General features: G+C 36.8%; 1 protein-coding gene across 3 annotated transcripts in view; it reads right to left on the bottom strand.

Annotated features, from left to right (window-relative positions):
* LOC114053911 (elongin-C) overlaps positions 1-21226 on the bottom strand; it is a 34163-nt gene extending 12937 nt beyond the window's left edge. The window contains exons 1-3 of one of the 3 annotated variants that reach the window (XM_027877039.1): positions 20930-21226; positions 17658-17748; positions 16382-16498 (exon numbers count right to left, since the gene is read on the bottom strand). The gene's annotated coding sequence lies outside the window, so the exon portion shown is untranslated. The remainder of the gene's footprint in view (positions 1-16381; positions 16499-17657; positions 17749-20929) is intronic. The other 2 variants (XM_027877038.1, XM_027877037.1) reach the window with 2 other exon arrangements.
* Positions 21227-24535: the final 3309 nt, after the last annotated feature.

Genomic DNA, 24535 nt, shown 5'->3' on the forward strand with positions numbered 1-24535 from the left:
TTCCTTTGGAAAACTATCTACTAAATATTTCAATTTTGATGGAAAACAATCACTTTACACAGCATTATAGGAAACTTCTTCTATAGGGTAAACAAGTTTTCTAGTTTTTACCACACTAGTTTGCAGAAAGGACCAAGAACATTTAAAGAACGTACATGTGGTCTTACTCAAAGAGCCTATGTCAGAAGAAAAAAAAGTAGGTTAAAGGACTAATCTTGCCCATTTCTTGTGAAATTTTCCCCATCTCTCACCTTTTCAGCTAAGTAATGAATGTTTCAGAGCCAAATGATAAGGGATAAAGATTGTGATTCCACTGATATAGGAACTCCCAGAAAGGGAAACTCCTCCTAGCAGGTCCATACCTTCTTGCAACTTACAGTCTTAAACTTGGCTAGTGTATTGAGAACTTAAGTGACCTGCCTAGGGTTATACAGTAGGTATGTGTCAGAGGCAAGATTTGAAGCCAGGTTTTCCCGGCTTTGAAGACAAAGGGGCCCTCTATCCACTATGCCATCTTAATCCTTGATTAATAGCTCATTACATGTCAAGTAATAGGTGCTGGGGATACAAAGACAAAAGTGAAACAGTACCTTACCTTCAATTGGGGAGACAACAATATGCATGTATAAATGTCTGAAAATTGCTGAAGAAAGCATGAAAGCATAATTAATGTCTAAAAATGTCCTCTGGCACTCTTTCAGCAAGACAACTCATGCAATATAGTTCTCAAGGCTTTCCCTTGATCTCAAAGGAAGCAGAAAGACTTCAATTCTCTGCTTTAAGAGTGAAGTGTAAATAAACCATTGAAGAAGAGAATGTTAGAGTTGGAAAGGACGGAGAGAAAGGAAAAGCATTAAAGTTGTGTGGCAAGCATTGTGCTAAGTACCGGGGATATGGGTACAAATGCAAGACTGTCTCTGAGATTATATTCCAGTAGGGGGAGACAACACATACAAGAAAATGGTGGCCAGGGAAAGAAGAGTACAATTTCATTCTTGATTTAACTAACTTGCCCAGAGTCACACAGCAAGTGGGGGAGAAAATGAAACTAGAATCCCTATCTGAATAATAAGCAACAAAGTTTATCAGAATATTTTTTAAGAAGCTTTAATAGATTAAATCTCACCATGTTCCAAAATGATTAGACTTATTGTTCAAATCAACAAACACTTTACTAAGTGACTGTGCAAATCACTGGGATATGGAAAACAAAGTTAGGTAAAGGGAGGTCCCTAATTTCAAGGAGTTCATCCCCTAGAGCAGAGGTGGGGAACCTACTGCCAGGCCCCAAGTGGCCCTCTAGGTCCTTAAGTGTGGCCATTTCACTGAATCCAAACTTCACAGAACAAATCCCTTTAATAAAAGGATTTGTTCTATAAAACTTGGACTTGGTCAAAAGGCCATACCTAAGGACCTAGAAGGCCACATGTAGTCTCGAGGAGGCTGCAGGTTCCCCACTCCTGAACTAGAGGAGAACAGGTATCACACAAAAACGAGAGGGGGGGGTTTTTGGGGGGGGGGGGGGGGGGAAGATCAGGAAAGGACTTATGGAAGAAAAAAGATATACGTTAAGGCTTTAAAGGATGAGGAAGAATTTAACTTGGTGAGGTTGCACATATACTGTTTGTAGATAGCATCAATTCCTTGATATCCCTACAGGAACTTCTTAAGATTCATAGTCAAATGATACTTCATCTACCTAGTGAATGAAGAATGCATACTGGTCCCGTAACAGGAAGCTAAATGGGCATCAGTACAAATTTTGATCACGTACTACAGGTGGACAATAAATGATAATCTGGTACTGAGCAGGAAGAAGAAAAAAGAATTTACTGCACTTGGTAAACTGTACAGCTTTTTTCAATAATCCAAAGCTGCTTCCTGATGCAAAAACCTATTTTTTCCAGTGATGTTACATAGCTGGAAATCAGAGTACCATGCTCTCAGAAGACTCAAAATCACTGATAACCCAAAGGGCAATGGAAAGACAGAGTCAGTATTTTCACATTGGGTTGCATCACATTAACAATTATTTATGTGAAAGTAGCATAAAAGACATTAAAAGAACATACAAACAGAAAACAACGTAGTTGTCTCACATAGTGAGGATGGGGAGCCTTATATGCACTGATGGAAAGAAAGAACAACAAGAATTGAAACCAAACACCGCAATTATAGTTAGCAAGCTTGGCCCCAAAGAAGAAATATGAAAATTCACCTCCCTTCTTTGTAGTGAGGAGGATCTATGGATATAGAACACTGTCTATACTGTCCATGGGATTAATCTAGAATTGGAAGTGATTTCAGGTATCAAGTCTGACCCCCTCATACTACTGATGGGGAATCTGAGGCTCAGAGTAGTTAAGTGACTTGCCCAAGGACATAGAGGTATCAAGTGTTCAAGTCAAGATTTAAACTATTCCAGGGGCAGCTAGGTGGTGCAGTGGATAGAGCATCAGCCCTGAAGTCAGGAGGACCCGAGTTCAAATTAGGCCTCAGACCAAACACATGACACTTACTAGCTGTGTGACCCTGGGCATGTCACTTAACCCCAATTGCCCTCCCCCCCCCGCAAAAAATTTAAACTATTCCCTACCCCCTCATTTTTTTTTAAAATAAGAGATTACTCTAAGTGGAGCAAGGGGAGGAATACAAAAATAATGTAAAAACAAAAAATATAAAAATAACAAATATCAATAAGAATTTTAGACGTTTCAAATGGGTACTTTTCTAAGAAAAAATAAGGCAGAATGCAAAGAATGCTGAATTCTGAGCAGAAATCCTGCATTAAAATCCTAGCTGTCATTTATTACTTGACCTCTCTGAGCTTCATCTCCCACAACTGGTAAAATGAAAGATCTATACTAAATGACTGCTAAGGTCCTTTCTTTCTCTCTATCTATGATGTTATCTGGAATAATTCCCTTGGGTAAAAAAAAAAAAGTTACACTTAACTTAGATGGTAACCAAACAACTATCCAAATCACACCTTGAAAACACCTTATGATAGCAGTTGTTTCTTTGCACTTAATAACAATACCACTGTTTGATGTATTTTAATTGAGAGAATAGAACTAAAGTAAAATTTGAATAGTTACAAATTTCAGTAGCCCAGGAAGTAGTTAAAATTAGAATATCTGAAAAATGTTTAAGTTTGAATTCAAGTTTTTCCCCTCCTCTGTACAAAAAGTATAAAATACAAGCGTACAAGTGTCCATTCTGACATTCATGAATTTAACCTCTCTAAGCTTTAATTTTTTTATCTGAAAACCAGGCTATGTGTACGACCTATTTCAAAAGTTATTGGTGAGGATCAAGCAAGAAAATATATGGAAAATGTATTGTAAGAACTATCTTTAATAAATAAAACATTATTTGTACTTCTTATATACAGAGAACAGTGCTAGCTTTGGGTAGAAGTAAAAGTACATATACTGGAGTCTTGAGGCACTTATAATCTATGAAGGGGAGACACACGTATACAAATAAATATCCTACCAGATAGTGTCTGATTAGAGCAAAGGAGATTAAAAAAAATAGCAAAGGAGAAACAAAGTACTTACACATGCAAGTATACCCATATGTACAAAAACACTTATACATACATACAATAGCAATTATGAAAAGTTGTACATGCTAGAACATAGCTGTAAAAATAAAAAAATAGATCGCTATCCTACTACCCTTCCTTGCTATGCTTAATAATGTGATTTAGAGTAAAAAAGTAGATTCCATCATTAAATAATTGGATTTTCTAGATGACTAAAAACATGAACTTAAGATCATTTAAAAATTAATAAAAACAACAAAAGCTTCAGCAAAATAATATAAATAGCATTTAAGGTATAGATTTTTAAAAAAAAGATATCAAAAGAAGCATTATAGACTGCATTGCCTTTAATATTATGAAGGATAAGGAAGGTCAGAATCTATTTGAAGGGGAAGAGAAGAATTTTCTATTTTACTCATTCCAGTTCCTAAGAAGAAATGTTACAACTCTACTGAACCTTGAAGGAATAAACAATTTGGGGGGCAGCTTGGTGGTGCAGTGGATTGAGCACCAGCCCTGGAGTCAGTAGGACCCAAGTTCAAATGTGATCCAAGACACAAAACACTCACTAGCTGTGTGACTCTGGGCAAGTCAATTGATCCCAATTGCCTCACCATTTAAAAAAAAAAAAAGGAATAAGAAACTTAAATTTTTAACATATTTCTCAAATTAATAGTTCTCTTTACTTAAGAATTCACAAGTAGAGTTTCTTTCTCATTAGATTCATACCTAGAAATTTCTTGAGTTTTCTGATATTACTAATTTTAGATAAAGATATCAAAAATCATTCTTCAAAATATTTTGATAATTATCATTGGAATGTCCTTGGTGTTATAGTTGAGTTTACTATCTGTGTTGCCATTTCCTGGGTTTAGTTCCCAAGGGAACATATCTGACAGAAGTACTGACTAAAGGGGCACAGTGAAACGCACTTTTTTTTTTTTATCATGACCAATATATGGCCTTGTTTTGCTTTACTATGCTTATGTTATATGGAAGGTTTTGTTTTGTTTTTCAAATGTGTGTATATGAGAAATAGTGATAGTGATGCAAAAAGAAAAAAGTCATTGTAGCATTTAAAAAGATAGCAAAGAAGGTAACAGAAAGGAAGCTAAGGAGGAGATACAGGAAAGCTTTGAATCTACGATGTCAAATTTATTATCTTCTTTAAAAAAAATCTAAAATGTACTACTGAAATCATGGTTTCATGTATAATTTTTTTTCTCTTCTGTGATTGTGGAAATGCTCATACTTGTTGATTTTCAAAAACCTGAATTACCACACCCTCATTTACTTTTTTAAAAGAAGTTAACCATGGAATTCCAATCTCCCCAACTATATTTTAAGTCTCCATAAGGGAAAAACATTTTTGTCCCCCATGGCCTAATGCAGAGTCCAATAGTTACTGATGAGCTTCAAGCAAAGTTCCCAACTTCTAGAATGTTATTCTAAACTTGATGGCCACCTAATGGTAAAATGGAGGACATACCAAGATACTTTCCAATCTCTCTCACACTGAAATGTAGATATATGAACTTTAGAGCTTCCAGAGAATGGAGATATCTTTGTGGGTTCTTTCTTTTGGTATCCTGTCTTCACTAGATTAAGTATTTAATTACCACTACTCCTCTCCCACCCACCCCCAACAAAAAAAAAATTTGAGCCAGGCTGAGAGCCATTTTCCAACCTCCATACCAAGATATGAATATATATATGTGTGTATACACACACACACACGTATGTACATATATATGGAAATATAGCTCTCTTTTTACAGCACTTTCAAACAACAAATATTTAGTAAGCACCTACTATGTGTCACACTCTATGTATGCTAGATGCCAGGGATACAAAAAGAAATTTTACCTTTCCCAAGGATCTTTGAGAAAACATATACATATATAAATAAATACAAAGTACACGCTTTACAAGGTAAATATAGAGTAATTTCAGAAGGGGAGGGGGGAGAAACTGAGAGAATGGAAAATTGGGAAAGGCCTAAAATTAGGAAGAAATGACACTTTAGCTGAGCTTTGAATAGAGATTGAAAAGTTAAGAGGTATGAATGAAGAGTGAATGCATTCTAGTACATGGGAAATAGTTTGTGCAAAAAGTTCCAGAGACCAAAGATGGAATGCTGTGTTTTATGTACACACAGACACACACACGGAATAACAAGCAGACTAGTTTGGTTAGAAGGCGGGCACATCAGAGGAATAATGTGAAATCAACCTAGAAAAACTGGAATCAGGTTGTGAAGGGCTTTAAATGTTAAACAGAAGAGGTTTTAGACTACTCTATAAGGGAAAAGGAAGCCACTGAAGTCTCCTGAGTAAGGGAGTTCCACAGCCAGAACTATGCTATGGGCATATTATTTTGGCAGCTTAGTGGAGGGTAGATTAGAGAGAGGGAGAGATTTAGGGCATTAAGTTACTGAAACAGTTCAAGTGAAATGTGATATAATGCCTTGAACTAGGGGTGGTTGCTAGTGTTAGTAGAGATGGACTTTGTAGTGGAAGGAAGTGGAGAGGAAGAATTAGCAAGACCTAGCAACCTATTCTGGATATGGTAGGTAAGGGACAGAGAAGAGATGAGGAAGACTGAAGTAAGATCTCTCTTTTGCCTTAAGCAAATTCTGATTTGAAGAACCTAAATTCACAGAATCAAAATTGTGCTTTTCATCAACCACCTAATTCAGTTGTTCTTAAACTGGGTTATGTGAACTTGTTTAATAATCTTTTGGTTAACGATTTCAATATAATTGGTTTCCATTGTAATCCTATGTATTTTATTTTATGCATTTAAATAGATTATTTTGAAAATAGGCTTTGCCAGATTGGCAAAGGGGTACATGACACAAAAAAGGTTAAGAACCTTATTTGGTTTAATCTATGCCTCCAAAAGAATTCCTTCTACAACATACCTGACAAATGGCCATCCAGTAAGAAGCACATTCCATTTTGATTAGAATCTTGGTTCTGCCTAGAATCTGTGTGATTCTGGGCAAGTCACTTAACTTGGGCTTCAGTTCTCATCTATAAAATGAGGGCATTGGACTAAATGACCATTAAGGTCCCTTGCAAGGCTAAGCCTATGATTCAAATTTTAACTCCTACCCCCTCCCCCACATCATTATAAATAAGTCTCTTTAGAGAATATTTTCCTATCTTTTGAATTCCTAGCTTAGTGCCTTAAGTGCTTAAAACAAGTTTGAGGAATTAATGTTTTTTGGAAATTTCTAAAAGTAACCACTTTTCTGTTAAGATAAGTAGCACTGGAGTCAAACTGGCAATACTCTTCAATCTGCCAATTTGGTACCTATTAAAGAAATCAATGGGAAACTTACATAAGGATAATATTCCTCTAATATTTTTGGAATTTTTCTGTGTAGATTAGAACTTTCCATTTCAGTGACCTGTAAATTATTTTACTAGGTAGATGGTACCCAGGTTAGTGGAAGCTTGCAGTTAAATTACTCTTTTAAAAATGACTTATGGGAAAAGAAAAGACTTACAGGAACTATCCTTAATTTGTTTTGGGAAATCCATCTATCTTCAAAACAAAACAAATGTTCTAAAGTAGCATGCTGTTTATATAAGGGAACTTCCTCTGGTAGTTGGGCAGATGCTTTCTCTCTGATTCCTAACCATCTCTGTGTCTGTTTAGTTAGCCCAAGAGTTTTTCTTATTCTTAGAACCTAAACACAATCTTCAAAAAATAAAATAAAATAAAAAAATTGCCCAACTTGTGACCAAAACACAGATGTATACATTTCCCTTTCCTTAAAAAAAAAAAGTGCATTATGCTCCATTAGAATACTAAAAATGCATCTATCAGGTAACTTCTTGAAGCAGATTCTGATGGGATTATGTAGATGTAAGATACTGTTTTTAAATGTTACAGGCAAAAAATTTGTTTTAAATAGAAAAAGAAAAACCATTTTAAAGAAATTTATTCTTTTCAAAATTATCTATGCAATCCCCTAACTATTCTCAGCCTAACTTTCTTAGGTAGATTATTTAAATATGATAATAACAATATATAAATTCACTGTATATATGTGATACTTCATGTGGCCAACTTGGACATTATGCCACCACACCACTCAGAAGTAATGAACTTTCTTTTTTTTAAATCCAGAATTAAAGTACTCTTGGCCAGGGTTAGCTATTTGATAATTTTAAAAATGGTGATAGTTGTAATGTTGGTGTTCAATGTGGAAGTCTGTATGTGTGGTAGAAATGCAGGTAAGAGTCCTAAAGTTTTTGTGGATTAGACCTTCAATTTTTTTTTTTTTACCAAGTGAATAAAAAGTGCCCTTAAGCCCATACCTTACCCTGCTAAAGTCTGAAATATGTTTAATAATGATAGTGGAAACAATTGTTTAAAATTAAATTTTGCTCCACCATTGGACCCTTCATACATGACGGGTGAAAATGAACTAGACTTGTTTCTTTTCCAAACCTAATTTCTAATATTTATAGAACCACTTGACAACAGACAGTACTATTTAATTTTATTATAAGTGGGTGGATTTGATTGCAGCCATTTCTTTTAGCACTGAAAATATTGCATATGGAAAGAAAACTTAAGACAAGCTTCTCTGAAAATCGAATACATTAATAATTTTGTTGGTTTAAGTAAGCCAGATAATTAATATCAGTTCTCTGTAAGCTCCTGCTCAAAAGCCTAATATAACCTGAAAATAATACCACATTTTTATTGTCTTAGCACAGTAATCTTTAAGAACAGTTTCTTTTTGGGAATGTTACTTCACGATCTCTTAACTACAGACAAAAACTTTTAATCTATTGGGGAATGAATCCTTGCTAATTACAGGCAATTGCCCTTCTTAATTCCTGTGATTTGTTTCAATCTTTTAAAAAGGCACAGGTTAGGTTGTTAGAAATGAAAGGGTTTACACCTTTCTAGTTGTAGAAAAGTTTTTTTAAATTTTAACTGTTACTTATTAGCAGAAGAATACATGAAACATAGTAGTTTGTCATTGCCATGTTTATTTTTAGGAGACTATATTACTGGTATATGCTACCTGTGAGAATCTTTATTCTGTGAACCTAATGGCATAGTTTTTTTCAACTGTCACATCAGGCAATTGTCTAATGCCTTTTGTTGCTTAATTCTACGATGAATTGACAGCATTGTTGATTATATTCTAAACCATTTTCAAAGGCATATGCTTGCCTAAGTTCAGTCTTTTATTTTATTTCATAACTTAATAAAAAATACTGCCCTGATGGTATAACTGACAGGAATGCTTGTACCAGTTGATAAGGTAATAAAAATGTGAAAGGGAGGGAAAATAGGCCTCTTCACTTGACTTGAGTCTGTTACATTTTTGAGTGCCATCTATGTCAACATTACTGCAAAATTTAGATTTGGGGATCCTCGACCATTTTTTGAGATGAATTAAATAAAACAGTAATAGTCTTTCACAGTTTAGAAACTTGATAAATCAAAACATTTTATTTTGGCATTTAGCATTGTGATTTACTTAACAGTTATGTATGATTGCTGGGCATGCATTAAATATTGCACCATATTTTAAAACTTTGGATATGATTTTGAGTATGAAAAAATTCTTTCTTAAATTTCATCAGCAACAGCAACACTGTAGTCTGTGAATTTTTTTGGGGGGGGGCTAGGCAATGGGGTTAAGTGACTCGCTCAGGGTCACACAGCTAGTAAGCGTCAAGTGTCTGAGGCTGGATTTGAACTCAGGTCCTCCTGACTCCAGGGCCAGTGCTTTATCCACTGCACCACCTAGTTGCATCTATGTGAAAATTTAAGATATTCACAATAAACTTCATAGCTGAAGTACCTAAATTTGTACCACTTATGTGTAATAAATAACTAAACTTGTACAATTCTGTTATGAATATACAACACCTTTGATTTTGAACATGATAATATTATTTGCTGTTTCTAATTGATTCTGTAAAATCTGAATTAAAGTAAATGTTTCTGCAGTGAAAAAAAATAAAGTAGCATGCTAGGGAAAAAAATCTAATTTTTAAAAAATGAAGATTGGAACTATTTGGACTTCAGCACACAGGCTGAATGCAGAGGGGGAAAAAGTCATTTATTAGGTGGTAAAGAAAAGACAAATACATAGCAAGTTGTTATTTTGTTTCCAAGGTCATAATTGGGTTATTATTCCAACTTTTTTCTGAAACAGTCCAGTTTTACCAAAATAATAAATGTAACTGAACTGCATGTAATTCAATGTAGTACACATATTGTTTGCTTGGCTAGTCTCTTATTAATCCTCTTTTAGCTATTTATAAATCTTGTAATCTGCTAGAAATAAATCCTAAATCTTTCAGGTAATCAGGTTGAAAAAACACTTCTGATTTAAAGAATTCTATTTATTTATATGTGTGTGTATATATGAAATGTGGACATACGCATATATGTATGTATTGAAGTCATTTCCCAAATGATAAATGGTCAGAGGATATGAATAGCTAATTTTTTCAATGAAGTCAAAACTATATATAATATATATATATATGGAGACAGGGAGAGAGAGAGTCATGAAAAAATGCTCTAAACCATTATTGATGAGAGAAATGCAAATTAACACAACTTTGAAATATCATCACATACCTATCAGATTGGTTAAAATGATAGATTTCCTTTAACTGGGGAATGGCCTAACAAGTTATAGCATATGATTCTAATGGAATACCACCACACTATAAGAAATGATGAGCTCGTTAATTTTAGAAAAACATGGAAAGACCTGGACTTGTGAAGGAAGATGCTATCCACCTCCAGAAAAAGCACTCATACTTAGAAATATGTACAGTATTGTTTTACATATATGTATGTGTGTATACGAATGTATGCAGGTATAAATGTGTGTATATATTCATATTTATGTTTAATTGTAGCCTTCTCTAGGGTGAGCAGAGAAAAAAAATTTCAATTTTTTCCTATTCACTTTCACTTTAGAATTTGAAAAATATCACTGACTAGTGACCATCAATGCCTTTTAATTTCATCACACACAAATAAGTACTACTTATATCTTTATAACTCTTAAAATATCAATTCATCTGCTTTCAACAATCTATTTTGTGCAAATGAGCAGTGAATAAAGCAATTTTAAAATTGTTTATATTTGCATCCAAAATATACTAGCTAGAAATCTGTAGGCCACATTTACCTTTCAAATGATGCTCTGACTAGGTTAATATTTTACTTTTCTTGAGCATATAATAGCTAAGAGTGCCCATGTGTAAGAGTGCCATTCACCAATGGAAACCAATCTCCGATTACAAATATTACATTTAATTCACCTGTACTGACCTTCATGCAGTAGATATGACTAATTTTTTAAAAATACAGATTCCTTTCCATTCTATGGCTAGTTATATAGAGAGGAATAAGCAGGAAAGGAAAGTGGAAAGGACAAGGAGGTGAAAAAGAGATGTTCAGGAGGAAGGGAAAGTAGAAATAAGCTTACTCAACTTTCTGAGTTAGTCATATATTTCAGTGGATCTCTGATGGAGGAGGAGGTACCATTTTTCATTCCTGTCAAATGCCTTTCCCCAGCATTAACAAGCTGAGTGACCATGGGCAAGACTCTGTGCTTTCCTTATCTGTAAAATGGGAATTAATTCTGTATTATATATCATACCATGTTGTTGGGAGGCTCAAATGAGCAAATATAAAGATCTGAATCTGAAGAATTATATCAACATCAGTTATTATTGAGCTCCAGTGAGTTCCCCATAAGAAATCTCCCTAACAGCTTTCAATATTTCTTGAGTAAAACTGTAGTACTCACACTGTCCATGTAACCCCTTGCTCTTATTATATGACCAGACCACATATTTTTCCAGTCAGTTCCTGGATAATAATCTTACACTACCGGGATAACATACTTTATTTAGCCTATTTGCAACCCTCCACTGTCTCAGGGTCCTTCAGAATCTATTATGTTCCAGGACTGCTACAGCAGGAGAGTCTGAAATAATTGCAAGTTATTATTAGAGTACCTAGCTGATTACTATGATTGAACCAACTAAAATCATTTTGAAATTATCCACCATTCACAGATCTGCTGACTGCTCTTATTAAACCTTTAGTGAGAAAACTACAGCTCAGTACATCATAGCACAACCTCCCCCGTCCATTATCACCTATAAAATATTTCCAGAGAAGTTAAACTCTATGGCACACCTACCTGTTACTGATGGTATTCAGGAGCTCACTAGACTGAGGTTACTGATGATGGAGTTCTCAAAGCATTGGTCATACAGTGAATACTTTAATTGGTAGAGATGTATAAAAGATGCCAATGATGAAGAGGTTCTCTGTTAATACAAATACTTTCAACTAACTAGAATGCTCCTCTTCCCATTATTTGGAGCTTTTCTTGGCAATCCTTAGTGTAACATGTTAACAGTCCACAGTGATAAAAACTACACAACATCAGGGAATTCAGAAAACTAAGGTATCCTAGGTATCCTGTAATTCCTAATCAACATGTCAAAGCCATCTGTCATGTAGATTTCTAATTGTCTCCTAAATACAAAGAAGTTTAAAATACTGGTTAATATGCTAAGACTGGAATGAAGGATAAACAAATTCATATCTCTATTAATATAATAATTATCAAACATCAATGATGGTAAGGCACTTAAGTTAGGTGCTATGAGTGATATATAGGGCACAATCCCCGACCGTAAGGAGCTTATAATTAAGGAGAGCAAGACTAATTATACATACTATATATATACATATATATATATATACACACACACACACATATACACACATACATAATTATCATACAAGCTAGGAAACACTAGGGACAGCTTTCATCAAAGTGTCTGGAGGTGGGCCTTAAAGGATGCTTAGAGAGTAGATGGGAAAGGAATTTCAGGTTTAGGGTACATTGTGGGCAAAAATAAGAAAGGAAAGAGAAGGATGGAAAGGCAGGAAGGCCATTAATGTCCAATTAAGTATAGTTAGGGTAACATTATTTGCTAAACCAAAAAATTTGATTTAAGTTCACAAAATATATTGCTTTTGCAAAATCTTATTAAAATTATGGTTTTCCCCTTGAAATGGAAATTATACTATATTACCCTAGTTCCCCCTTTTACCTCTTTAGTCCATCTTCCTCTTTCCTCTCATCCCAGAAATGAGATCATTCTACAAACACCAGACTTAGGTCCACATGTCTTCTCCTCCCTTACAGATTTCAAACAAACTCACCTGCTACTACATTTTTATGTTAACTTCCAAATTTATATCTCTGATTTTAATTTTTCTCGAGTTCCAGTTCAGCATTTCCCCAAGTGCAGGACAATTTGGATACTCCATTATCACTTAACTTCTTTGGGCCTTAGTTTCTTAATCTGAACAATGACAGTTTATATAAGATTTCAACAGCTTTACAGGTTCATAGATATGGAGACTGCACAGGCCATCTAGTTCAATTCCCTCCTTTTCTAAAAGAAGGAACTGGGGCTGAGGAAGGCTAAGTGTCTTGCCTAAGGTCACACAGTTTAAAAATGTCAGAGATGGGCTTTAATAATAACAGTTAATATTTACATAGTACTTATTATGTGCTAAGCACTTTACAAATATCTCATTTTATTCTCACAACTTTGGTAGGTTGATGCCATTATTATTCCCATTTTATACATGAGGAAACCGAAGCAAACAGAAGTTAAGCGCTTTGTCCAGGGTCATACAGCTAGTAGATGTCTGAATCTTGATTTGAACTCAAGTCTTCCTGGCCATGTCCCCCAACTCTAGAACTCAGTGCTTTCTTCCACTGTTACATAGTCTCCAATTTCTAAGCCCAAACTAAGCTTATCACTTCTCCCCTCCCATTAACATCCTCCCTTCCCAATTTCCCTCTCTATGAAACAATTCAACACATATTTATTAACTGTCTACTTTGTACAAGGCCCTAGACATAGAAACACTAAACAAAAATAAAGACATCTTTGGTTCCTCTCCCAATAAAACAAACATTTAAGGTCCATAGTGTACCAGGCACTGGAGTAAAATACAAAGTTTCTTTAAGACTATCAAATTTGCTGATAGCACAAAACTGGGAAGGATAGCTAATATAGCGGGTGAGCCAGGATTCAAAAAAAGTCTTAACAAGCTAAACACTAAGCTGAATCTGGGTTTAAAAAAATCAATTCTACAAGTACAAGATAGATAGGCATGTCTAGCCAACTACTAATCTGAAAAAGACATGAGGGGTAGAATATTACTATTCTGTAAGAAACAATGAATATAAAAAAGCATGGAAAGATATATAATCAAAACTCTGCAAAATCATAACGAGCCATGTCTGGTCCTAAACAAATATATAAGAAAGTACCTTCCTTCATTTCTTTGAGTAAGTAAGGGAAAGTGGTTATGAAACACTGCTAGTTGTCAGACTTTTGGGATATGTTGGTTGGCTTTTCCCTCACTTTTTTATTCTTTTATACAAGGAAAGAGGAAGGAGGAGGAATACACTGGGAAATATAAGTGCTGGGAAAAAAAAGAGTATCAGAAAAATTTTATTTTAAATAAAAAGATAAACCAAAAAGTAGTCTATCAAGAAAAAAAAATGGCAATTTTAGTGAATTGTAAACTCATTATGAGCCAATAGTGTGATACAGCAGCCAAGAAAGCTAATTCAATCTTAAATTACATTGAGAAGCACCGTGTCCAAGAATAAGGAGATGAGAGTCCTCTTGTATCCTCTACTTGGTCAGACCACAGCTGGAGTATTATGTTCAGTTCAGGGTGCATTTTAGTAAAGAAACTGATAACCTACAGAACATCTAGAATGGCAAAAAAGTATAATGAGGAGCCTTGAATTTAACCTATAAATGAAGGAACTGGGAATGTTTAGTTGGGAAGAGAGAAAATTAAAGGTGGACCTGCCTGATTGATGGCTTGAAAGTATCTACAAGGCTATTTTCAGAAAGAGGGATTAGACTTATTCTACTAGGCTCCAGGGAGCAGAGCCAGAGGGCAAAGCCTGGGGGCACAGGTGAAAGTTGCTTAACTTCTTAACAGAATATCTAAAAGTAGAATGGCTTGCCTCAGGCACTTCTCTTTACTTGAGACCTCTTAAGAAAGGATAGCCAGGGGTGGGGGTGGGGAACCTTTCAGCTCTGAGGAGACAAGTGGCCTTTTGACTAAGTATAGAACAAATCCTTTTGTTAAGGGGATTTGTTCTGTGAAGTCTAGATTCAGTCAAAGAGCCTCACTTCAGGACCAAGAGGACCACAAGTTCCCCACCCCTGGGCTTGATTGACCACTTGTCAGGTATATTGTGGGGGATATCCCTTCTTCCCACCCTCCATGTATGATTAGTTCCTGCTCTCATACAGCTTACAATCCAACAAGAGGATACAGCACATGAAAACATACCTATAATACAAAATTCATCATCAATGTTTAAGAGATTCAATTCAATAAACATCAAGTGTTTATGAGCAAGGCACTGGGTGCTAGATATGTTCAAGGGTTTTTGCTCTTAAGGAGATTATATTCTAGAGAGAAATACAACATACATTCAGATAATGCAAGGTTATTCAAGAAACAAGAGCACACAAAATAACTTACATTAATATACTTAACATTGATCTCAACTGCTTTAAATATCCTTTGAGCTAGACAGAGCAGGAATCACTATACTTATTTTTACAAACGAAGACACTAACAATCAAAATGGAAAAAAAAAAAGTCAGGTCCTAGGACTCCAAGTGTACTGCTCTTTCCAATAAGGACAAAATGACCAGATCTATTTCTATGGACTGTGTCCTGCAACCCTATGAAGAATGACCCAACAAGGAAGAGAACAGAGGAAGGAAGATCTATTAGAAGCTTAATGTATGAAATGATCACATAATTCCAGGATTGACAATGAAGGAAAATACTTCGTGACATAGCAGTGACAGACTCGATGCAGAAGACAAACATTTTCAGTCATAGCCAATGTGAGAGTTAACTATGTACATTTGTTACAAGGACTTTATTTTTCTTTTCCTTTTCTCCCCCAACTGTGGGATGGTGGTGGTGGGGGAACAAAGAGGCATAGGGATTACGTAGCTAAAAAACAAAGAAAATAAAAGCAGGTCATGAATGTCTCCTCTGGGGGACAAAAATGCGGAGAGGAAAAGGCAGGCCAGAAAGAAGCAACAAAAGCTAGACAGTTTTGAAAGTTAAAGGATGAAGTTATATGCTTAAAAAAGAAAAGCAAACTGTACAAAAAAGAGATCCACAGTCATGTATAATCATCTTTTCCTATTCGACTACTTATATGGAAATACCTATTTTTTTTTGTTAAGTTCTGAGTTTTTAAAAAGGAAAAAAAACTTACTATACTATTTCAGGAAAGGTCAAATGAGTGCCTATACTAAGTTAGTAGCAGTGGAAGAGCAAGGAATACAGATTTGAGAGGTGTAAGATATGGTAGGTGGTTGCATAACAAGTGAGTTACACAGAAATAACATGTATATATACCTAAAGTAATATACTAGCATCACCTCATTTGCTCCTAGTGATCTTGTGAAGTAATATTAATCCACTTTTATAGAGAAAGGCAACTACAGTTTATAAGGGTAATTGTGAAGGCGCCTTGCCCATGGTCACACAATAACAATTTTATGTTCCATAAAAGAATGATGAATATGAAGAATTCAGAAGCACCTTCTATAAACTGAAGCAAGCAAAGTAATCATAATTAGGAAAAAATGATACACTCAACTACAATAACACATATGGAAAGAACAACAACAACAACAACAAAAAAAAACAGTAAGAAAAAAGGTCCCTTACTTCCTTCTCTTCAAAGCTGAGAGACTATGGCAGTGAAACATTGTATAAGCTTGGTTGATATACTGGTTAGCTTCACTCAACATCTTCTCTAATGTTTCTTTATCAAATGGAGTGGCTCTAAGAGTAGGAGAGACAGGATGAACAGTTTCTTATTATAGGTAATATGAAGACAAAACATGGTAGGAAAGCTGGGAAGGGAGAGTTTGGGGTGAAAGATGGATTATCTTTTTGGACACACCAAGTCTGAAATGTCTAAAAAGCAGTTGATAAAAAGAGACTCGAGCTGGATGTAGAAATTTGGAAATTATCTGCATAGAAATAATAATTTTGGAGGGTGGATGAGACTACCAAGCAAGACAGTAGAGAAACAGAAAAGAAGAGTGCCCAGTATAGAGCCTTATGGTCAGCCCACTGATAGTGGGTATGACCTAGATGAATATTTAGCAAAAGAGATTGAGAAGGAATGCTCAGATAGACCAGAGGAGAAATAGGATAAAGTAGAAATAGGAGAGAATAGTGTCCCAAAAATCTAGAGAAGAGAATAATCAGATGAGGGTGATCAACAGTATCAAAAGGTAGAGAGAAGTCATTTAGGATGAGGATTGAGAAAAATCCATTATATTCGGTATGAAATAATTTTGGAAAGAGCAGTTTCAATTGAATGATGAAGTCAGAAGCCACATTATAGAGAGTTTATGGAAGAGAATATAAGATGAAAAGACAATAATTGTTGACTGAATTCTCAATCAGTTTAGTGGAGAAGGTAAGAAAAGATGGTAGCTGGTGGGGATGGTTGGATCAAAGAAGGTTTTTTTTTAAAGGATGGGGAAGACAACATCATGTTTGTAGGTAGCAGGGAAAGAGGCAATACATAGGGAGAGTGGAAGATGGTATAGAGTTGAACCGATTCACCAAAGCATCAAGACATGGAAAAAAAGAGTATAATCAAGCCTGCAGAAGAAGTGAGGGGTGAAGGAATAGCTTGTCACAGTGAGAACAAAGAACAGGGTCAAATGATATAAAGCACAGGCAAAGATGAAAGGATAAAAGAATCTTCGAGTTCATGAACATAGAAGCAGAATACTTGTGAATGATGGCAAATTCTAGGATACAACTATCTTTGTGTTTAGATAAGGTGTAGTGGAGAGGTAGATCATGGTAATTAAATAGCTTAGGGAATTGAGAAGTTAAGATATTTGAGGAAATATAAATATACAAGTCCTATATATAAGTGTGAGGGCAAGAGTTGGGGTAGAAAGATAACATAAGCACTTACCTCATTGAGAAAGAAAGGAGAATGTCCTAGGGGTGGACAGGTAAGGCTGCTACAGGGTCTGGATCAGGTGATAAATTAGAATAGCATGAACCTAGAAGGAAAGGTTGTTAAGTAATGGTGGTGGAGAGAGTCTGGAGTGGCAATGGACAGCAAGGTGTATTTTGACTTTCCCATCTTGACTAGGGGTGTGGGAGGTGTGTGTGGGGGGTATGAACCAAAGTACAACCAGTAGTGGGTAAGAGTGGCCAGGGATGCAATATAATCATGAGGGAGCTGGGTCCCAGGGAATGTCAGGTAATGGAAGGAGTGAGAAAGGAAAATGTTTATTATGAAAGCAAGTTTTTTTTAAATTATGGAGTAGGCATTCCAGAGAGCTAAGAGTTAACATTAAGATTTCAAAAAAGAAAGGCATAAGTGAACCGTGAAGTTAGTGTTAAAGATAGGATAAGGTCTGGACCTGCAATTTTATTCACATAGGGAATTCCCTGATGAAGAAACTCCGAGCAGCACAGAACAATCTTTCTAAAACTTGCCTTGGGTTGCCTTGGGACAGTGAGGGGTCAAGTGATTGGCCCAGAGTTCTACAGTCAGTATGTCAGATGTGTGAGGAATCTTCTTGGCTTGGAGGCCAACTATCTATCCAATACACCATACCACCTCACATGTGTATATATACGAAGTATCTGAAACTAGATACTCTATCCCTTACTGGAAAGGGCCTCAGAGGCCAACTTGTCCATTGCCCTCATTTGTGAAATATGGAAACTGAGGTCCAAGACTACACAAATACTAAGTAAAGGAGCTTATATTGGAAGTTGGTTCCTCTGACTACAAATCCAGCACTATTTCAACCACACTAGGTTTCTGGAGGCAAAGCATAAAACAAAAGATTAAGTTCAGGGTGCTTCTATAGAGAATTCATTTTTTATGAAATGGTTACTTGTCTGGGTTTTGCCTCCCCATGGCCTCCAGTCAAGACACATCCTTTGCACTGCTTTAATTCTCAATTTTGGTACATTATCTAATGGAAAACTTTCCAAAAAATAGTATATAAATTTTTAAAGTAATTCTCCAGTGGATTTTTTAAAGCAAATATCCTTAATTCATTTCATAATTTAACAATTCTGTATGTGTTTTAAGCAGAGCACACTGCATAAAATACTTAGAACAAATGGATAAAGAGATCAATTTAGGCCATATATTATTCACAAATGGCATAACAATAGATAAAATGCTACTTTAAAACAACATTCAAAAGAAGTTCAAGAACAAAACAGCTGTTGTATGCTGGTGCTAATTATCCCCAAACCTGACTACAAGTTCTACTTTTTTTTTCCTAAGTAGTTTGTTTCATTGGAAATGGCTAGGTAACACACAAAAAAACAAGCAATGTGTAGTATTTTTTAACAAAGTTATGCTAAGGGATGGAAGAGAGCAAAATAAGAGTGAAAAGAGACCAGTTTAAAAAAAGAAAAATATTATTCAGATTAATGACAAAAGCATTATGATCTATGTACTTAAGTATCAACTCTGATTACAAGAACACAATAAACCACACATATAGCGCCCAAAAAGCTTAGGTGAAGATCACTATTTTCCTCTGTGTACAAAAGGGGATATTTTAAATAATTCAACCAAAGTTCCAAGCTCATTTTGGTATTCAAAATGGAGATATTCAGCTCCTACTAATAATGGCATTCATGCCTTTTAATCCTTCAACTGTGAAATACACTTTGTAAGTTAAATAACATTCACAAACAGGTTTTATCTGAAACACTGTCACACATTTGAAGAGTTGACTGTTTAGGCACTGGCTGCTTCATTATTGCCAGAGATTTAGACACTATTTTAGAACATCTGTCAGTAGCCCTGACCACAATTCCTCCCAACTACAGAATACTTATTGCCTAGTTATATTCCACCCTTAAATTGCCAGGAATGAAGCTGCTTGCCTCCCTTTTATATAACATAATATAACATAAATATTCCCTTTTATATAATGTAACATAAATATTCCTATCTTTCCTAGTAGTGGGTGTGCTTGGGTAAATCTGGATGAAAAACTGCTAAGTGTCACATTTAAAACCCAATGCCACTCAAATCTGCTGTCAATGTTAACAAGTACTAGTCCTTTATTCCAAGCCCACTGTGTATGGGGCACGGTGGTAGGCAGGCACAAAAACAGGCCATTGTCCCTTTCCTCAAGAGGCTTACAACCTCGTAGGAGAGATAATACACAAAGACAAATTTGTTAAAAAAAAAAAAGAAAAGAAAAGAAAAAAGCAGTAGCAGCCCGACAAGTACAAAAAGTACTTAATACTAAATATTCATTCAGGATCTAATTCTGGGCACCAAACAAAGTAAATACAAGATAGTTCAAACCGAAGTTTTCACCACTGCAGACCACTGAAACAGCAATTATCTAGGAATCAGTTAACTAGGCATATAGAAGACCTAATAATTTTTGGCATCCTAACTAAACCTTTGATTTTCTACTTAAGTATGTGCTACAAATAAGTGAATTAGAAAATTGAAACTGAGGATTTAAAAAGCATTCACAAAGGATATGAGATACTCATACATACATACATATACACAACCTCTAAAGCAATAAATAGTACGCATTTAAATTAAGGTTTTAGTGCCCTGTTTTTTTGCACCTTAAGGGAAACTCCAGTAACACCACAAGTGTGTTACCTGACACCACCATTTAGATACAGCGAGCTGGTGGTGGTGGAAAAAAGTCAAATGAGTGCACAAAAGTCTCCGTCTGCTGAAACAGCCCCATGCTCTTCTTCCCATCCCAAACCCTAGGGATCCCCGAAGTTCACCCAAACTTCCAGGGGCACGGCACCAAGGGAGCCTGGTTTCCGTCCAGCCACCCCTGGAAAAGCCAGCTAGGGTCAGATCCAGCAACGCCAGGAGAAAAGAAACCCCCCACCCCCCCACTCCACCCACCCAGGCGCCGGGGCGTCCCGCCCGGCCACCGGGCCGCCACGGGAACCTCCCAGCCATCGAAAGCCCCGCAAGGGGCGCCTCGGAGAGGCCCCGCAAGGGGCGCCTCGGAGAGGCCCCGCCGCCCTCCTCTCCCCGCGCCCCGTGACGGCCCCGAGGGAAGTGGTGGCCGGCGGGGGCAGGGGAATGGTTTCCGTTCACTCCTCGCCCAAATCCGAGGCCAGGAAGGGAAGACGAGCACCTTCTCCCTGCCTCCCTCGCCTCCCCGCCTGGGCCCAGAAGCGAACTCCCATCCCAGTCCCAGACCCGTGACTCACTTGTCAGTTCTGCAGCGGCCGCAGCTCGGTACCCACTCACTGCCACAGCCCCTGCTCCCAGGGCCGTCCCCCCCCCCGCGGGCCCCAGCCGCCCGCCGCCGTCTCTTCCGGGACAACGAAAGTAACCACTTCCGGCAGGTCAGCGCAGTGTCTCCAAAGAGAGGGTACACCAAGCCAGCGCCGAGCCACCTAGCCTCTCGACGCCTCCTACCAATTGGAAACGCTCCGCGTACCCTTCCCAATCACCATCCACTCCGGGCGAGCCTAAAACCCGCCCTCTCTTAGTTTTTCCCTCTCTCTATTTTCCACACAAACACTCTCTATCCTCGGAGGAGGGGCACGGACCGGACTGGTGACCAATCGGAGTCCAACTCATGTGTTCCTACAGTTCCCAGCATGCAACAGGACGACCCAATTTTTCAGTTCTAGTGGGGGGGTAAAAGACGGAAAACAGGATGGCAGTGTAGAGGGGCGCATTGCATGCTGGAATTTGTAGTTTCCTTTAATGAGTCGGGCTCTGGGGCAGCTGGAGTCACGTACTTTCAGAGAAGAGGACAGATTGCAAAGCGTGGGGCGCGGTTTTGATGCTAATAAGAACATCCTGCTCTCAAACTAGCTACGTCTGTCCTTTGAGAAATGTTGCAGCACACTCTGGGACAGTGGCTTTGTACCTTCTTGGATTCTTTCTTCCTGGTACTGGTCGTGTATTTACTGATTATGATACAACTACTTAGACCAGACTGGCACATTTAGTTTGCTTTTCTTAGTACTATGCTTTGCACTCCTTAGCAGGACCTGCCCCTTTTCTTTTAAATTGCTTCCTCCCCCACCTCACCCCCCCATTTTTTTTAAGGCCTGTGGCTGTTTGTTCCCCGGACGTTCTCAATCAAAATGCGCGGGGAATGGGCATTTATCCCGGTGGAAAATTATATTTATGTAATTGAAAAGAATGATTTTATTCCCTGAACTGCAAGCAGTCGTTGTGTCCATTTTAATTGAATACAAAGTTTTCTTGAAATTGATTGAGGTTCAGCTATCAAACCACTGGCTTGAAACACTGGTTGTAAAATAAGTCTTTTAACTGTAACAACCCAACTACTTTCCATACCGTTAGGAACAGATGATTGGGGGATGGGCACAAATAGTGAAACTGTATTTTCAATTTCTCCACACACACCCCCCATCTCAGTTGCTACTGCTGTTTTCTTTCTCGTTTCTCATTCCATTATCAGCTTCTACTTTCCTCCTTCCATCCCACCAACTCTGAAATCCACTTCCAAGCAGAGTAGTGGATGGAAATAAGTGAAACCTTAAAAAGGATAAATACAACAGAATTGGACTAAGTGACCTCACCAGCTTGAGATTCGGTGAAAATGTGGCATTGGCAGCATGTCTTTTCAAAAGCACATTATTAAAATACCTATTTTGCTACTCAGAATGTTGTGATTTTGCTATGGGGAGGGGGATTGTTGTCCATCTTGGAATAGAAGTTCTTTGGCCATAAGAGCAGAGAAGACATTTTTTTCTTTTATTATTCTCTGTACAGTGCGGTTCCTGCTGCAGCTATAACTGCCTAGTGAGTGCTCAACAAATGTGTGATGACAAGAATATCTAATAATAGTCACTAAATTTAACCATTTAAGGCATGCAATGCTTTACACACATCTAGTCAAACAGAATTAGTATAAGTAATGTATTAGAAGGAAATGAGATCTGTGATTTCACTGGTTTAGCTAACTCCCACATAAGGAAATTCCTTCAACCAAAGGAGGTGGCACCTTCTCTGCAATTCATAGTCTCAAGAGAGTTGCCTAGAGCACTGAGAAATTAAGGGACTTGCCCAGAGCCACACTACCAGTACTGTTAAAGGCAAGACTTGAAACTAGACTTTCCAGGCTCTTCCTAGATCTTTCACTATTTAATGCTGCTTTTAGAAGTAAAACACTCAAACACAAAATGACAAAATTTTGAATTATGTTAATGAAGTAATGAAAGATTCTTTATGTTATATTTTTATCAAAAAGCATTTTAACAAATGATAGAGTTTAAAAAGAATTAGAAGAATTTAGGAACATGAGATGACAAAAAATTTTCATCTATTTTGCTGCAGAATCATAATCAGGTATGGCAATCAGAACTTAGTAGAGGGCATAAAATTTAAAGGCTGTAGAATTTTTAAATAAAGATTTTAAAAATTCATACACTTTTTTAAAAAGGTCATACACTTTTGATTAATTTATATTTTGACAGTATTTCTATTAGATTGTGAGTTCTATGAGGGCAGGGAATATTTGCACACTTTTAAAAAAAGTTCATATTTGATTAACATTTATATTTTGACAATATTTCCATTAGATTGTGAGTTCTATGAGGGCAGGGAATATTTGCATATTTCTTTGTATCTCCAGCTCTCAGCATAGTATCTGGCACATAGTAAGGGTTTAATAAATGCTTGTTGACCTTGCTTTACTCGTATTTTCAGTCCTTTTGGAGGATGTAAATTAATTAGCAAGAATAGTTAGTTATATTAGGAAGCTATAAGATGGTACCAGGCAAAATGTTTAAAGGTCCTGCTCTGTATTTCTTTCCTTCTGGCAGGAGTTTCATGGTATTCCAGGGCATCTCCCCTTAGGGTAGTTGGGATTTTGGGGACTAGAATATAGATTTTTCCCCACTGTGGTTGATTTGAGCGTACTTTTAGTTCTTGTGGTTGCCAAAAATGAGAGTTTTAGCTTTGCTTTGTTATTTTAGGCATACAGTAAAAAACAAATAGTGGAGCTGAATGAAAGGGATTGTCATTTCAACTTACAATTTCCTTGCATACTCTTATTTTTCCATGTAAATAAACTTGGCCCCTAAACTACTCGTACTGGATAGCCAATGGTGAAAGTCAGTTTAATTTTGGGCTGCTATAGTAACAAGCCAATAATCATAATTTATTCCTTGAGATTCAGGGTTAGGAATATATATATAATTCTAAAATATGTAATAATATCTACTGGACTACTGCTTATATTGGAAGTATTCTCCATTCCTGCAGTTTCTCCTTTTGATTGTCTGGTTCCTTCCAGAACCTCCAAAGTAAGGAATGTCAGGCCCAGGGCCTGACAATCTTCATTCTTTCCCAGGCTGCACTGCTGACTCATCTCCATAGGATTTTCCCTACTATGCCCCTGTGCAGGGTACCTGCACCCCAACCTTTTCTTCCAGCCCTCTTTTGTGTTGTCTTTCCACCTTAGAATGTGAACTCATTAAGGGCAAGGGCTAGCTTTCTTTTTGCTTTTATTTGTATTCCCAATGCTTAGCAGTGTAGGTCACATAGTAAGCACTTAGTAAATGCTTATTGACTGTGATTTGTATGAGTTTCTACTATCCTTGGAATAGACTACCATGGGGATTCAGTGAGAGAGAGAGAGAGATGAGGAGGTGTTTCAAAAAATGGATAGTGTCTGTACCAAGGCATTTTGACTGAAGATGAAATAGAATATATTGAGAATTGCCCATGGGCCAATGTGGCTAGAAAGTAGAGTGTGTGGGGCAGCTAGGTGGCACAGTGGATAGAGTAACGACCCTGGATTCAGGAGGACCCTAGTTCAAATCCAACCT

This window comes from Vombatus ursinus, unplaced genomic scaffold (genome assembly GCF_900497805.2).
Source record: "Vombatus ursinus unplaced genomic scaffold, bare-nosed wombat genome assembly UNPS02014812.1, whole genome shotgun sequence".
Taxonomy (NCBI): Eukaryota; Metazoa; Chordata; class Mammalia; order Diprotodontia; family Vombatidae; genus Vombatus; species Vombatus ursinus.